Raw genomic sequence first — 15,187 nt, forward strand, 5'->3', positions numbered from 1 at the left:
GCTTGCTGTCTTGGGAAGCAGGGGAATGGTGGGAGGGAGGGAGAAAAAATTGGAACTAAAATCTTACAGAAATGAATGTTGAAAACTATCTTTCCATGTAAGTGGAAAAAAATAGACTACTATTAATTACAAAAAATAAAATAAAAAAAGACTTCTTGACCCAGGACCTTTCCAACACTCCTTCATAGTTTCACTCTACTTCCTCCATATTTCCTTAATATACAACAGGCGGAGTATTGGTGAAGACAAGCTCAATCCTTTCCCCCAAACCTCTCCCTGCTGAGATTTCCTTTCACCAGAGTACGTAAGATATATAAGATGTTTCTGCATTGCTCTTGTCCTCAAGATGTTTGATCTGTTCTTTCCTACTTATGTCCCTGATTTCTCCTGAAGTCCTGCAATATGACATAGTCTTTTCTCAGACACAAAGCAACCCTAATGCCTGACATGTATATGGGATGATTTGAGGAATTATATATGATTCACCTCCAGAAATTATCTTGCCCACTGGTTTGCAACAATGCACATAAATAGAAATCCCCAAATAATGAAATCTTCAGGATGTGTGTAACAAAGTAGCAAATTCTTTATTAATATGGGAATGCCAAATGAATCTTTGATCTGTCATTAATAACTTATCACCCAAGAAAGCATTTTATCAGTTAGCTAATAAAAAAAATCAAGATTCAAAGCAAATGGGGACATAAAACTGATGAGCTTTTTTGGAACAGAGCCAGAAAAAAATATATAGCATGAGATCATACCTATAATGACATACTTAGGTAGAGGTTCAGACAAAGAAACTATAGGCAAACAAAATATAAAGACATTGAATGCCTGAATAGAAGTGAAAAGGAAAATAATGTCTATATAATTGCAAAAAGTTGCTGATGGTAAATTTTCTCTACTTCAAAAGTTTGAGTATGTCTATATCAAGGATGGGGAACCTGCAGCCTTGAGGTCATGCATGTGAACTTCTAGGTCTTTGGCTATGACCTTTTGACTTAGTCCAAGTTTTATAGAACAAATCCTTTTATTAAGGGGACTTGATCTATAAAGTTTGGATTCAGTCAAAGGGTTTCACTTGAGGACCTAGAGGACCACATGAGGCATCAAGTACACAGGTTCCCTACCCTTGGTCTAGATCTAATCATGTGGAAATAAGAGAAACAAGGAAACTGTGACTTAGTACACAGGTTCCCTACCCTTGGTCTAGATCTAATCATGTGGAAATAAGAGAAACAAGGAAACTGTGACTTAGAATTTTTGGAGGGTGGACCTATCTGTCCTAGCTAATAAAATATATTTGGTTTCCTGCTATTTCATATTAAATTATATGTAGCATGGGGCCCAGTGACTGAATCTGTGATTTAACTCCTGAATGCGGCCATTTTCTCTACCAATATAGTGTGGCATCCTCTCTGAACCTTGTAGTCTTAAAGAGTTGACAAGAACACTGAAAGGTTAGGAGAATTACCTGTGGTTGCTTAGCCAGGATATGTAATAGGCATGCCTTCAACTAAGATATTCCTTGACATATTGCTCCTCTATATTCACTTGATGGTCACATAAACTTGCTTATCATTCCACACACAAATGTCCTATCTTTCCTCTCTTCCTTGAACTGAATGAGCCTCATGGTCTCCTTCTTCACATCTATCTCTTTAAAACTCTTGGATTCCTTTGAGAGTCAACTCAAAAATTATCTTTTCAAGTTCCCCTTCTGCCCAACCTACTAGTGATTTTCTCTCTTTCTGTCTTATGTGCATGTTACATACACTTATTTATATACATTTTATCTCCCTCATTAGATTATAAATTCCCTGAGGACAGAGACAGGTTTTATTTTTTTTTCCTTTTTATTCCAAATGTTTGTCACAGACTTTTTTTTAAATAGTGGTTCATTGATTTTTTTTTTATTTGACCACTCATGCAACCCCCTTCCAAACGCAATAGTGCTCAGGCAACAAATAACCCACATCAATCCCAGGAATTCAATAAAATGCTCATTTTGAGTTTGTTTATTTTCCTGTAGCCACTCTTCTTTTGAGTACACAAAGAAAGGTAGATAAGGAAAAAATCTACTTAATATTTGATTCATGCCATCTAGCCCAGTCATAAGATTAAAATTAAGAACTCTGGTGGAATTCTGGACCCAGGATTCCCTTCATAGGCACAGGAATTTGGGATCCAATGACCATGAGTAAAGATAAAAGCACCCATACCTCCTACTCTTCTCAGTCTTATTAATCTTGTTATTGGCAATTATCCTTAGCCTCTTTTCATTGTAGCTGGATCATTACTCATGGATCAGGTTGAATGAATCCAATGGTTGCTTTGGTAAGGAAAGTTCTATCTTTGCCATAATGACCTGGTGATTCTTTTTTATTGTAATTACCATACTCAATTGCACCCCTTTGCTTCTGGTCATGTCACTTCTTATGACAAATTTCCTTTTAGACTCTCTTTTCCTTCAAAGTCTTATCATTTTTGCCAATTGGGAAGAAAGTGAAAATATAAATTCTTCTTTAACTCCCCGGCCTCTTTTCTTTTACTTATGCTATTTTTTCTCTCTAGAATCCACTTCCCTCCTGTTTCTGCTTGTCCAAACCACATATATCACTGGTCATATACCCCTAACTCCTTCAGTCTTCTTTGATTTCCATAGCCAGAAATCATACTTCCCTTCTCTGAACTGCCAGACCTGTGCTTGCACCTTATGATTAGCACTTTATAAATAATTTTCTATATTATAGTTCTTTCTCTCTTTCTCTTATCACTTCTATGCAATTGCAAACTCATAATTTCAAACTTCAAAAGGCCTTTAGATATCCTATAGTCCAGACCATGACTTAAAATATATTTTAAATCACCTCATAGATAGCCATGCATCCTTTGCTCTAATTATAGAACCAAAACTTCTCCTTCTTTAGCTAAAAGCATTTCTCCTACTTTTTTCCCCACAATGTTTTTTCCTTAATGGTAGTCAAGAAATATAATTCAGCACTCCCCTCCCAACCTTCACAGAGCCTTGTCTAAAAAGAAAACAACATTCTTTTTTTGTTTCCAGTTTTTGAGTTTAACTAAATGGAAACTTATTATATTAGTCATCCAACTTCACAAGATTATTTCATAATTGGTGCTGTTATTGAAACTTCACACAGTATATTATAATCACTTATAAATGTATGGCAGAGATTATTTCTCTATATCACAAAGAATAGAATTATTATACTTTCTATAAAAGCATTCTTCTCTTTATTAATTTCATTTCTATATATTCTGTTTGCCTTCAGATATTAGCAAAACAGATACTCAGGTAGAGAGTAACATTATCTAAAATGACATTTTGTATCTAATAAATAATAATAACTTTACATGTAGCACTGACAATATACAGGGCATTTTCACATTCATCTGATTCACATACAACTTATATGATCTGAACAGAAGAGGAATTTTTATTTCTATATTATATGAGGTAATTTAGACCCAATGAAAAGGAGTGACTTGCCTAAAGATACACTACTATTAAAGGTTGGATATAAGGCTTGAACCCAGTTTCCCTGTCTCCCAGTACAGAGCTCCTTTCTATATCCCACTTGTCTCACCAAAGAGACTTTTGTCTGCCTTAAGACTATTATAAATTATTTTAAATGATCAACATCATTTCTCAGTACCAGAATGTAAGGCAAACTGCTTATAATGCACCCAGGGTTTCAAAATGAGGTTAGGAATGGAACTCAAGGAAGCATTAGATTATATTGAATGAACTTTTAAGTTAATGTAAGAGATTTTCTCTAAAGCTCTCAGTAACCCCAAAACATCAGAACGTGGATTACAACATATTTTGATCAATAGTTGGTTCAGTCCTTAAACCGGAGTCAATACATGTGAACTTACATCAACATTGTAATCATCATCATATAAGATAATTTAGAGGAAGCTTTTTGTAAACCAGACAGAACTTTGGCAAGCTAGATTTATCATAACCAATACCAAAATTATTATCATCATCTGATTTGTTTTGCTTGATCCAGAAGGCAGAACTAGGATTAATGAATATAAATTATAAGCCTTTATTAAGTGTCTGCTATATACCATGCCCTATGCTAAGCACTTTTAAAATATTACCTTCTTTGATCTTCAAAACAACCTTGTGGAATAGGTTCTATAGTATTTCTATTTTACAGTTGAAGAAGTAGGATAGATACAGGTTAAGTGAATTGCTCAGGATCACACAGCTAGTAAGTATCTGAGGCCATATTTGAACTGAGGACCTCTGATTATAGATCCAGATCTCTATCAGTTGCACTGCCTAGCTCTTTCCAGGCAGATGAGGAAGATGTCAGATCGAAACAAGGGGGGGAAATCTTACCATTTAGAGATGTATGCAAATACAATAGGCTGTCTCATGAAGAATGGGATTCTTTTCTGCTAGAGGTCTTCAGGAGATTTCTGTATGACCACCTCTAAGGAAAGTTCTAGAGGAGATTTCTATTTTTGGGAGGTGTTGGAATAGATCAGTTGAGGTCTATTTCAACTTTTTAATTCCATGATGTTATTCTTCTATACTCTATGGAATAATTTTTTCTAATGTTATTCTCATCACAAAAGTTAAGAAAATATTGGTGATTCATTACATGTTAAGAACTGTCCCAGGAACTGAGGAAAGCATAAGAAGATATCTCTGCCTTCAAAAGGACATATAAAAGTAACAGGAAGGAGAAAGGATTGTCAGTGGAGTTGGAATTTTCAGCAACTTTACCACCAGAAAATTTGCAAGTGTGAGAAACCTAGACTTTTTTTTCTATTTGAACAGATATTTGATGATGTTGTTGAACAAATCATTGAATGAGATTATAGAGAAATAATTTAGAATGCTGCTTGCTATGTAATAGGGAGAAAATTGACTACTACTTGAAAAAGAAATGTAATTTTGGGCATGATTATTATGGGGAATTTTGCTTATTTGATACCAGAGTTCATTTTTCTTCCTTCCTTTTTCTTTCTTTTTTTCTGTCTCCCTTCCTTTCTTTTTCTTCCTTCTTTCCTTCCATCCTTCCTTTCTTCCTTTTTTCCTTTCTTCTTCCCTTTCTCTCTTTTTCCTTCTTTCCTTCCTTCCTGCCTTTTATTCCCTTTCTTCCCCCAACGTTTGTAGGAACATAAAAGGAAGGGGAAAATAATCTTGATGATTCAAAAAAAGAAAAGAAAAGAAAAGAAGAAAAGAATATAGGTGCCAAATTAATGATCTCTAGTGCTTTTTTCCAACTAATGATGAATCTGGCTGGAATGCAAGGTTTCTGTTTGGCTTTAGTACATAATAATGAAGGAGATGTGGGTGGGACCAGACAGGCAAATCTATCAGGAAATTAAAGAGTAAAATGAAGGCCAGCTTCTGGGATTTTTCAGTGACATTTTTTTTTCTCTCTCAAATGATATTCAATAACAAGGAGTGTTTTATCATTTCCTCTGAAAACATTCTGCTAAACTGTAGCCCCAATCCAATTAAGTTGGGATCAATAGCACAGGTTTTGGAAGAATTTGAAGCAAAAAAAGAAAAAAAAATTCTTTCATTTAATTACATCATTAAATATCACTTCAAATGGAGTGCAAAATCCTGGTTTCCTAGCATTCTTGCAAATTTTCTAATGCTAAGCTAATTCAAGTCTCCAGCTCTACTGAAATTCCTACCTTCTTACCCCCACTTCCTGAACTGCTTTAATTCAAATAGAAAAATTCAATGGATAAGCTTGTGAATGTTAACTCTGAAGTAAAAGGATAAGAAATAGAATGGTTGGGAAAATGAAAAATAGTCACACATGATAGCTAGACCAACTAAAGCATCAAGTGCATGTGAGGTTGGTTAAGATGTGTTTTTCCATCTGGCTAGGCAAAGTACTTTGTCCAAGAGTTGGTTTTGTTTTGTTTTGTTTTTAAGAGCATTAATTTTTTAATTAATTTAATCTTCACGCTTTCATTTAACTTAACATTTTAATAAAAAGGCCCAGACACGGGTTACTTTTTTTTTTCTTTTTAAAGTACCTTTCTTCTGTACTCAAAGGTATGTTGTCTATAACTTATGTTTGTCCACATTCATTTAGAATAAGTTCAGTCCCAAATTCAGCAACCACAAATAAAGAGTTTTGACCTCAAAGAATGCCATTTCTCCTTGCTCTGAATAATAGTGCCTCATACAGCATGTCCATGAACTTTTGCAATAGTATTTTTTTCTCTTCTATTTCACAGTGTTGCTTTTTTCATATTGATTTTTGTCCCCTTTTATTTGAAACTACATACAAAAGCAGCCACATCTCCAGTAATACGAATTCACCTTGGCATGCATTGATTAAGGTATATAGTTATCAGTTGCATTACAAAAGTATTGACAGATCCAGGAAGATCAAATTTAGTTCCAGGGAGCCTCAAACCCCAGCACTTTTTATCAATGTCATATTGTTTTCCCTCTGGTTATTAATAGTCATGTTATATGAAGAACAGAAAAGGAAATGAAAACAAAAACAAATAGTGAACTACATCTAAACATATTAAAGCCACAATTATGAGACAATTTGTTCTCTGTAGATAATATCAGGGTTTAGATACTGTTGATCTCTTAACTATGAGTCATTAAAATTGCCAGGAAGAAACAGTATGGTAAGGAATAAACCCAGGCCATGATCAGAATTTCATTGCTTGGTAAATTGAAGTCTCACTATTGGTGTTATACGTACAATGCTTCAAGCAGTTTAATAGCATAAGGACTCAAAGTCACTAAAAAATAGGTCACCCATATAAAAAAAACACTTTTAAATCCAAAACTCAGCAGACCAAGTAATCCAAACTCCTCAAGGTTTTATTACTTCTCCATAATTCATTTCTCTGTCATTCCACAAAACCTAGCTACAGATATAGTCATAACAAGTATCCATATGAAGTCCAATATAATATACTAAAAAAAGTGAGTTTTTAAAGAGATTTGAGATGCATGCAAATCTTTTCACATTGCAAATTTTTTCACATTAACTCACAAGGAAAAAACCAATTTAGCATGCACATTATCTATTACATTATGCAAAATCAGCCCATGTGTTTGGAGGCATCAATTCATTGTTCCTTCTTTAGTGGTGATTCATGGAAATAACTATATTTACCTAACTAATTATCCTTAATTAATCTTTTTTTTTAAGGGAGAGGAGTACAAGTAGTGGATATATAACAATGGTGGTTATCAGTATTATGAATTTTAGGTTTTTTTGTCTTCTAGTAGGGCAGTTAAGGGTTCTAGCTTATATGCAAACAAAATTTGAACATTTTCCTTTTAAAAGAGAAGATTTGGTTAATATTTTATCCATATGCTTAATTATTTCTGGGTTTTTCAGTAGCTGATTATACTTTTAGAAAAGCATTGATCTCAATGATCAGTCCTCTCTAAATCTCTTCTGTGTGTGTGTGGTGTTTTTTTTTTTTTTCCCCTGTGAATGTTGACTTGAATTTTCCAATAAATATATAAAACATCCAGCATGTGTGACTCTTCCAGGAGCTCTCACAATATTGCTTGTCTGATGTTTGGCCTGATTAATGGATTCAAACCTCACATTAATATTATCTTCTTTGGCTCTTGCTTCTATTCCATCACTCAATTCTTTAATATAAAGTAATCTGACGTACTTTATCTCATCCTTCCTTATGTTATTATACTCTGATTTCATCAATTTCTTCATTTCTTTTGTGGGGTTTGAGTTTTCTTACCTATTATGCCTCATTTCATGATTTTTTAATGGTATCTTCAATCACTTGCATAATATCTGAATGACTATTATTGATAAGGTAGGCTGTTAAGACTCTTGCTATCGTAAATGGAAAGCTTAGCCTGGTGGATTTCATTTGTGTATGTAAAAGTACAGTATAACTATTACATTGCCCTTGGAGACAGAGATACCAGTACCTTGCAGGGGTTAAGGTGCCCACTTTCTGGGGATTCATATTATAGTTAGGTCTATATGGATCTTAAAAAATGGATTTTAGAATATTTAATATGACCTTTATGAGCTCATGAATGCAGCTATGCTCATGACAAATAAAATAACACTGACATGTATCTAGATTAGCTGCTGACAACAGAATCTGGACAATTTAAGTGATTAAACTATGCCCATATGTAGAAATATTTGCATTGCCAGGAATTACCAAGTCATAGAATATGGGAACTAAAGGGAGCAAAGAGATCAATGAGTCATCCTCATATTCTATGGATGAAGCTCAGAGAGATTCGATAATTTGTCCAAGCATACACAGTTAATTGTTGGTGTAGTCAGTGCAGAACTAAGGTCCCCTGATTCTCAGATAGCCTCCCTATACCACGCTACTCTGAAAAATGGTGGCTTATTTGATTACCATGGTCAAAGTGATAAGATTATTCAGAATTATTCAATTTACCTTGTTATATGAGAAGTGTTTTCCAGTCTTTCTTCCCAAGTGATCCTTCTAACAGATTTAAAATATGTAGGCATATGTTGGTAAATGTTTAACAACTATATCTTGAAAAAAAATTGTCCACCAAACATTAATCTTAATCTTCATTATCAACATGGTCCCCATCTCTTTCTCAAGCCCAGATAATAAAAGCAATAGCAAAAATACAAACCCTGATTCATAGTTTTGGACAATTTCTAAGGTATAAATGTACACACTAAAAATTTAACAATTGGCTCAATCAGTTCTCTTGAGTCAGTTCAAATTGAATCAAGCACACCACTGAAGCCACCAGAATATAAAAAAGTGGTAAATAAAACCCCTGACTTGAACTGCAAGCCTGTTTATTATATATATGGGAGCATTAAATGTTAATAAAATTCAGATCATGGTCAAACTTGATGACATCTTTGTTAACTTCTTTCTTTCTTCCTTTCTTTCTTTATCTTTCTTTCTTTCTTTCTTTTTCTTTCTTTCTTTCTTTCTTTTTCTTTCTTTCTTTCTTTCTTCCTTTCTTTCTTTCTTTCTTCCTTCCTTTCTTTCTTTCTTTCTTTCTTCCTTCCTTTCTTTCTTTCTTTCTTCTTATTTTTTTTTGCTTGTTGCTATCCTCTACTCTATTCTTATACAGATAAGGAATGCCTCAGATCCTTGCCAAGGTCATGAGAGTCATCTTCTACCCACATTTCAGTCTGCTGAATAATAAATTTGTCAGAGCAATAATGAGTAATTGAGACTCCATCAGCCCCACCACTATTTACTTCCTCTCCCTCCAGCTCTGTCGTAGACCAACTCTAATGCACAAGAATCCAAAAGCATAGATTTTCAAATGGAGGTAATAGACAAGCACCTTATCTTCCTAGCAATTATTCCCTTAATATCCCTGGTGATCAAGGAAACTGTAAAACATATGTCAGGTATGCAACTCTTTCTGTATATAATGAAAAACTGCAAAGTCATTTTGTACTACTCAAACTAATATAAGGATATCAGTCCTGTGCCTACAGAGTTGCTATGTTCAATCTGTAGGCCTAGAGGAAGGCATAGTCTTCTACTTTGGAGTACTTGAAAGAAATTCACTACCTGTGTCTGACCTTTAGATTATTATCAGGGCCCCAAAAGTGTACAAATATAAATCTTCCAAACAAAATCTCACTGGGTTACATTAATTTTGCCCATGAATTGTCTTTTATTCCTCTGGTCTCCTTGTAGACTTTTCCCATAACCATTCATTTATAGAGTGTCTGGGGAATGTGTACATGATAGTGCATGTGTGTATGTATATGCATGCACACACACACATACACATGCATAATATAAGTGTACACACATACCTATATATACCTACATATATTTTATATGTGTGTGTGTAAGAATATTATAAGAATATGATAGACTTCTGTTTACCACACTGTGAAACAGTTAATGCTATACATATGTTTCTTGACTATATGGCACTAACTGAATACAATCTACTCCAAAAGAATGTTCTCAGTAATATAATTTACTGTTTTAAACTTCAATGTTGCTTTACCTAACATGGAGTTTTTTATATCGGTATTGTACCATTGCTGATTGCTTCCCTGTGTCCCTCAAACTATAGTGGTACCTAGAACCAAATAAGACATGGGAGGGAAATGTCTTCATTATAGTCTCTATAAGTGTGTGATAATATAAAATCCAGAGTTTGGGCGGCATAAAATATTTTTTTTTAATTTTGTATCCCCCAGCATTAAGCCCAGAGCCTTGAATATTATGTGCACTCAATAAAATTAAGTGAATTGTAGCAATGACTATATCTAAATACATTTATAGTGAATGAAGGATGCCTTGCACTAGAATAAAAAACTAGAATTTTCAACATTGATTATCATTTTGAGAGTTGGAAAAGAGCTATTTTAGCCTCAAAGCAATTAAATGTATTTTCCTTTCCACTTTAACAATGGGATATCATGAACCATAGCTAAAGACACTTCAGCACTTGATTCTCACATTATCAGCATACAACAGATGTCAAAGGAAAACTTCATGAAAATTATTTGGGGGATAATTAGAAATGTGATTGAAGCTCAGGATTAGGTAATGTACTTAGAATGAAACTCAGCAGAAAAAAAAGGAATACTATTAATTTAAAGAAGTATAATGGGGAAAGAGATTTTTGCATTAAAAGAAAATGTTATTGATAAGAACACATAGAAGCCATGATAAGAAAAGTCAAAAAATTCAAAGATAAATGCTTTTGATGATTTATTACCATTTTATAAAATCATATAACTTTACAACTTGTTGATATTATATGGTCCTACTCTATTATTTTTCTTTCCATATCATCTATTTTTCCATTTTAAAGATGAAAAAAACTGAGGTCAAAAGTTATGACTTGATTGTCACATGTCTAGTCACTAAGAGAAAAAGGATTAGAATTTAGGCAAGGATTTTAAGTTTCCAGAGCATATGTTGTCTCAAATTCTGAGAAAATGCAATTGGATTAGTTTCAAGAGAGTATGTGTTAATTATTTTTTTTTAATGCTCTCAGTTTATGATGGCAAGGAATTAGAAATTGAGGAGGAGCTCATTAATTGGGGAGTGACTGGATAAGTTGTGGTATGTGATTGTGGTGGAACAATATTGTCCTTCAAGAAATGATGAGCAAATTCCTTTCAGGAAAACCTGGAAAGACTTACATGAACTGATACAAAGTGATGTGAGATGAACCATGAGAATATTGTACAGTAATATTGTAAGGATGATCATCTGTGAAAGACTTAACTCCTTCAATCAAGTCAGTGATCTAAAGCACTTCCAAAGGACCCATTACAAAATGCTATTCACCTTCAGAGATAGAACTGAGCAATTCTGAATACAGATTGAAGTATACTTTTTTTAAACTTACTGTATTATGTTGTTTTCTTTTGCTTGTATTTTCTTTGGCAACATGGTTAATATGAAAATATGTTTAATATGACTTCATATGTATAATAAAAATCAAAGTGTTTGCCTTCTCAAGAATGGTGAAGAGGTGGGAGAGAAAGAGAGAATATGGAAATCATTGTAAAATGATTATTAAAAATATTTTACATATAATTGGGAAATATTAGATTAAATTTTAAGAAAAGAAAATAAATAAATTCACTGAGTTGAGGCAAATCCCTAGTTTTGATTCTGGTTCTCTCTAGTGTTACATTTGACCATTATGTCTATAATTTGATGTTTCTTGAGAGACTCTATGAAGATGAACAACTATTTAAAACAATTTGCTTTATTCACTAATATTACTGGTATTATTCTTTAGAATTTTTCTGTTTGAATTATAAATTTCTTTCACAGTAAGTACTACTACACACATGTTTTGGAGTTCTGAAGTGAGTTTAGAATCGGGTTTGTGAAAATGTGAAGGCAGAGGAATAATCATAAAAATAATTTAAACACACATATACACACATTTGGCCCTGACCTTGGTTGATTAGTAGCTATGCACTGCACAATAATTTATCTGGAATCTGCAAAGGGGCTTATCACAATTAAAGCTCAAACAGAATAGAGTAGGCAGAACCCTTTCCAGAAGGGGTAGGCTAGTTAATGAAATCTAATGTTTTTTGGAAGATAGAGATTTTTCCTGAATTTTCCCTTGGGCAAGCACAATGCACCTGTAGCAAATTGGCTCTTCTCTCATATATCAAGTGCCAATCTCTTTATCCAATCCAAATTTGATTTTAATAAGCACTCAAATCCAGCTGAACTCCACTGGAGTCTATCCTTCTGGATTATCTAGAAGAGGCAAACTACCTTGGGAACTTCCCCAGCTGGGAAGTAGAGCAATTAATAAAGAATAAATGAAAACTCAACCAAGAATTGTGGAGTCTGGAATGTTATTATGAGGATGAGATGACTTTGAAAAATTCAGGGTGATTTGAGTACAACAAGAAATTGACTCAAACTTTTATTGCTAGCAACTATTTGCAAAGCACTTCTAGGTATTGATGTTGTTTAGTCATTTTCAATTGTGTCTGATACTTCAATAGCACATTTAAGGTTTTTTTTTTTTTGCAAAGATACTGGAGTGGTTTGACATTCCTACTCCAGATCATTTGACAAATGAGGAAACTCAGGCAAACAGGGTTAAGTGACTTTCCCAGGGTAACACAGCTAGTAAGTGTATGATCCCAGATTTGAACTTGAGAAAGAAGAGCCTGCCTGACTCTAGGCCAGGCACTATCTCCTGAGTCACCTAGTGATAGAAAGGTAAAGGAATAACAGTCTTTACCCTTAGTGAGTTATATTCTAATAGGCTGAGTAGAGAGGGAAACATGAATGTATAAATTTATACATACATACATACATGCATGCACATAAACATACACACATAAAGTAGATAAGTCCCTATTGGTAGGGGCTTTTTATTTTTCTTCAAAACTGAGCTCTGTGACAATCTCTTCATGGAAACTTATTTGATTTCTTTTTCCATTTTAAAAATTGGTTTTCTATCTCTAAAATACCTTTTGTGGGTATGTGGTGTTCCCTTTGTACAACATAAGAGAGTTGAGGACAGAGACGTGTCTTTGTATCCCTTTCACCTTGTACAATGCCTTTGATATAGAATATAGCAAAAAAAATAAATTAGTAGTTAATTCCCATTAGCAAAATAATGAATCTGCTTAAGTAGTCAAATTATTTGAATTCATATTGCTTATTTTCATTTGACTGGAATCAATTGCCATATTTTGTGTAATTGTAACTTCAAATAGTGCAAATTTGAGTACATTGGAACAACTTCAAGAGTGTCATTATTTGAACTAATTTCGACCTAGCAGTACACAACATCTTTGTAGGGAGGGGGGAGATCAGGAAAATCCCTATGAAGGAGGTACTCAAGCTGCAATTCCACTAGAAAATTTTATTACAAGACACAGATAAGAAAGGAGGACATTCCAGGTGGGGGGATGATCTAGCAAAAAGGCACGGGCATAGGAAATAGAGCAGATCTGTTAGATGGAGTTTCAAATTTACAGAACTGATAGGGAAAGAAAGAAATTTATTTTACATTGCCTGACACTTTGACATTTCCATAATTTTCCTTATTTCAGGTTAAGCTAGATGATAACATTCAATTATAAAGTGTGATACTGCAATCTTATCAGCCAATGTAACTATGCATATAAAAGGAGAAGGAAAGCAACATTTTTCTGAGCTTCAAATGTGGAATGTAGTTTCTCATGTTTGAAAAAAAAATCACTTGAATAAAATTTTAAATTTATTACTATCTACTATATCAAAGGCATTGTGCAAGGTAGGCATACAAAGAAAAAAAATATAGTCCCTGTCTTCAAGACCATTATACTCTATTAAAGGGATACTAAAATATAGACACCCATAAGGAAAGACAAGATAATTTTTAAATGAATATAATCAAATAAGGATTCTGGAGGAGATAATCCTAGAGAAGAAAGATAAAAAGAAAGAAAATAAAAATTCATAGAGGAGCAGTTGACAAGGAAACACAATACACAAAAGTGCCAATGGCTTATGCAAATGGGAAAGGTAGGTTGAAAGTCATATTTGGAAAAAAATAATTAGTAACCCTATTTGGGTGAAAAATAGTGTATATAAAGTGATGTATTGCTGAATGTTAGTTGTTACCTTCTTGTTAAGGAGCATAAATAATGGCATGAGAGCTCTGTATTTTCTTCCAGAGAAATAGGAAGCCACTGAAATTTTTTGAGCAGAGCAATGACTGAGTCAGACACGAGCATTAAGAAGGTTATTTAGCAGCTATGTAAAGGAAGGATTACAGATGATAAATAGTGGAGATATTGACATTAATTAAGATGTCATTAAAATACCCCAGGTGGGATGAAGGTGGTAGCAGTGTGAGCAGAGAGAAGAGGACAAATATCAGAGATATTCTGGATTTGAGATATTTTTTTTTAAGTTGCAATGATTATATTTACAGAGACAGTGAGAAAGAAAACTTAAGGTGGAATCTGCGGTTACAGAACTGGGTGACTGGGAGGATGGCGATGCAATCCAAAGATGTAGGAAAGTTTCAAGAAGGACCAAGTTTTCAATATTAGTTTTATGTACCAGTAGAAAATAGAGTGAAGATGACCAGTAGGCATCTGACAAGGTGAAAATGAATAACTGACAAAGAAATTTCCTTGGAAATCTAAATTTAGGAGTCTCCTGTGTGGATAGGATGTTTTAACCAATAGTAACAGATGAGATCCCCAAGGTAGACAATGGAGACAGACAGAAGCAGAAAGAAGAAAGGTTATTTCAGTAAACATTGAACAACCTGCTCTCTAGAAGGGAACAAAATGTGTATACACAACATACTTTCAGGATTAATCTTCATTATTAATTCCACAAATTTTTCCTCATAACTTTCTCAAATCTGGACATTCACAAAACAATGACTGATTTCGAATGCTTGCTGGTTTCTGAAGGGTAAAAGCTCACACTGAAAAATTATCAATCTGCTCTCTCTAGATGCTTTGAGCTGGCTCTAGTACACCCCTGGAGAGAAAAAAAAATTATGTAAGATAGTGACCCAGTAAATGAGAATTGGAATGGGTGGTTAAGCACTAAAGAAGGAAAGAATAATTCCATGAAAATCAGAGAAAGAAAAAATATCTAGGAAGAGGAGATTGTCAACAGTATCAAAAGCTCAAGGAGCATAAGAACTGAGAAGGGGGTGTTGAATTTTATATGTAAGAGA

The sequence above is a fragment of the Petaurus breviceps genome, unplaced genomic scaffold, assembly GCF_028583685.1.
Source record: "Petaurus breviceps papuanus isolate PSGF00001 unplaced genomic scaffold, PetGlider_PUasm1.0 90683, whole genome shotgun sequence".
NCBI lineage: Eukaryota > Metazoa > Chordata > Mammalia > Diprotodontia > Petauridae > Petaurus > Petaurus breviceps.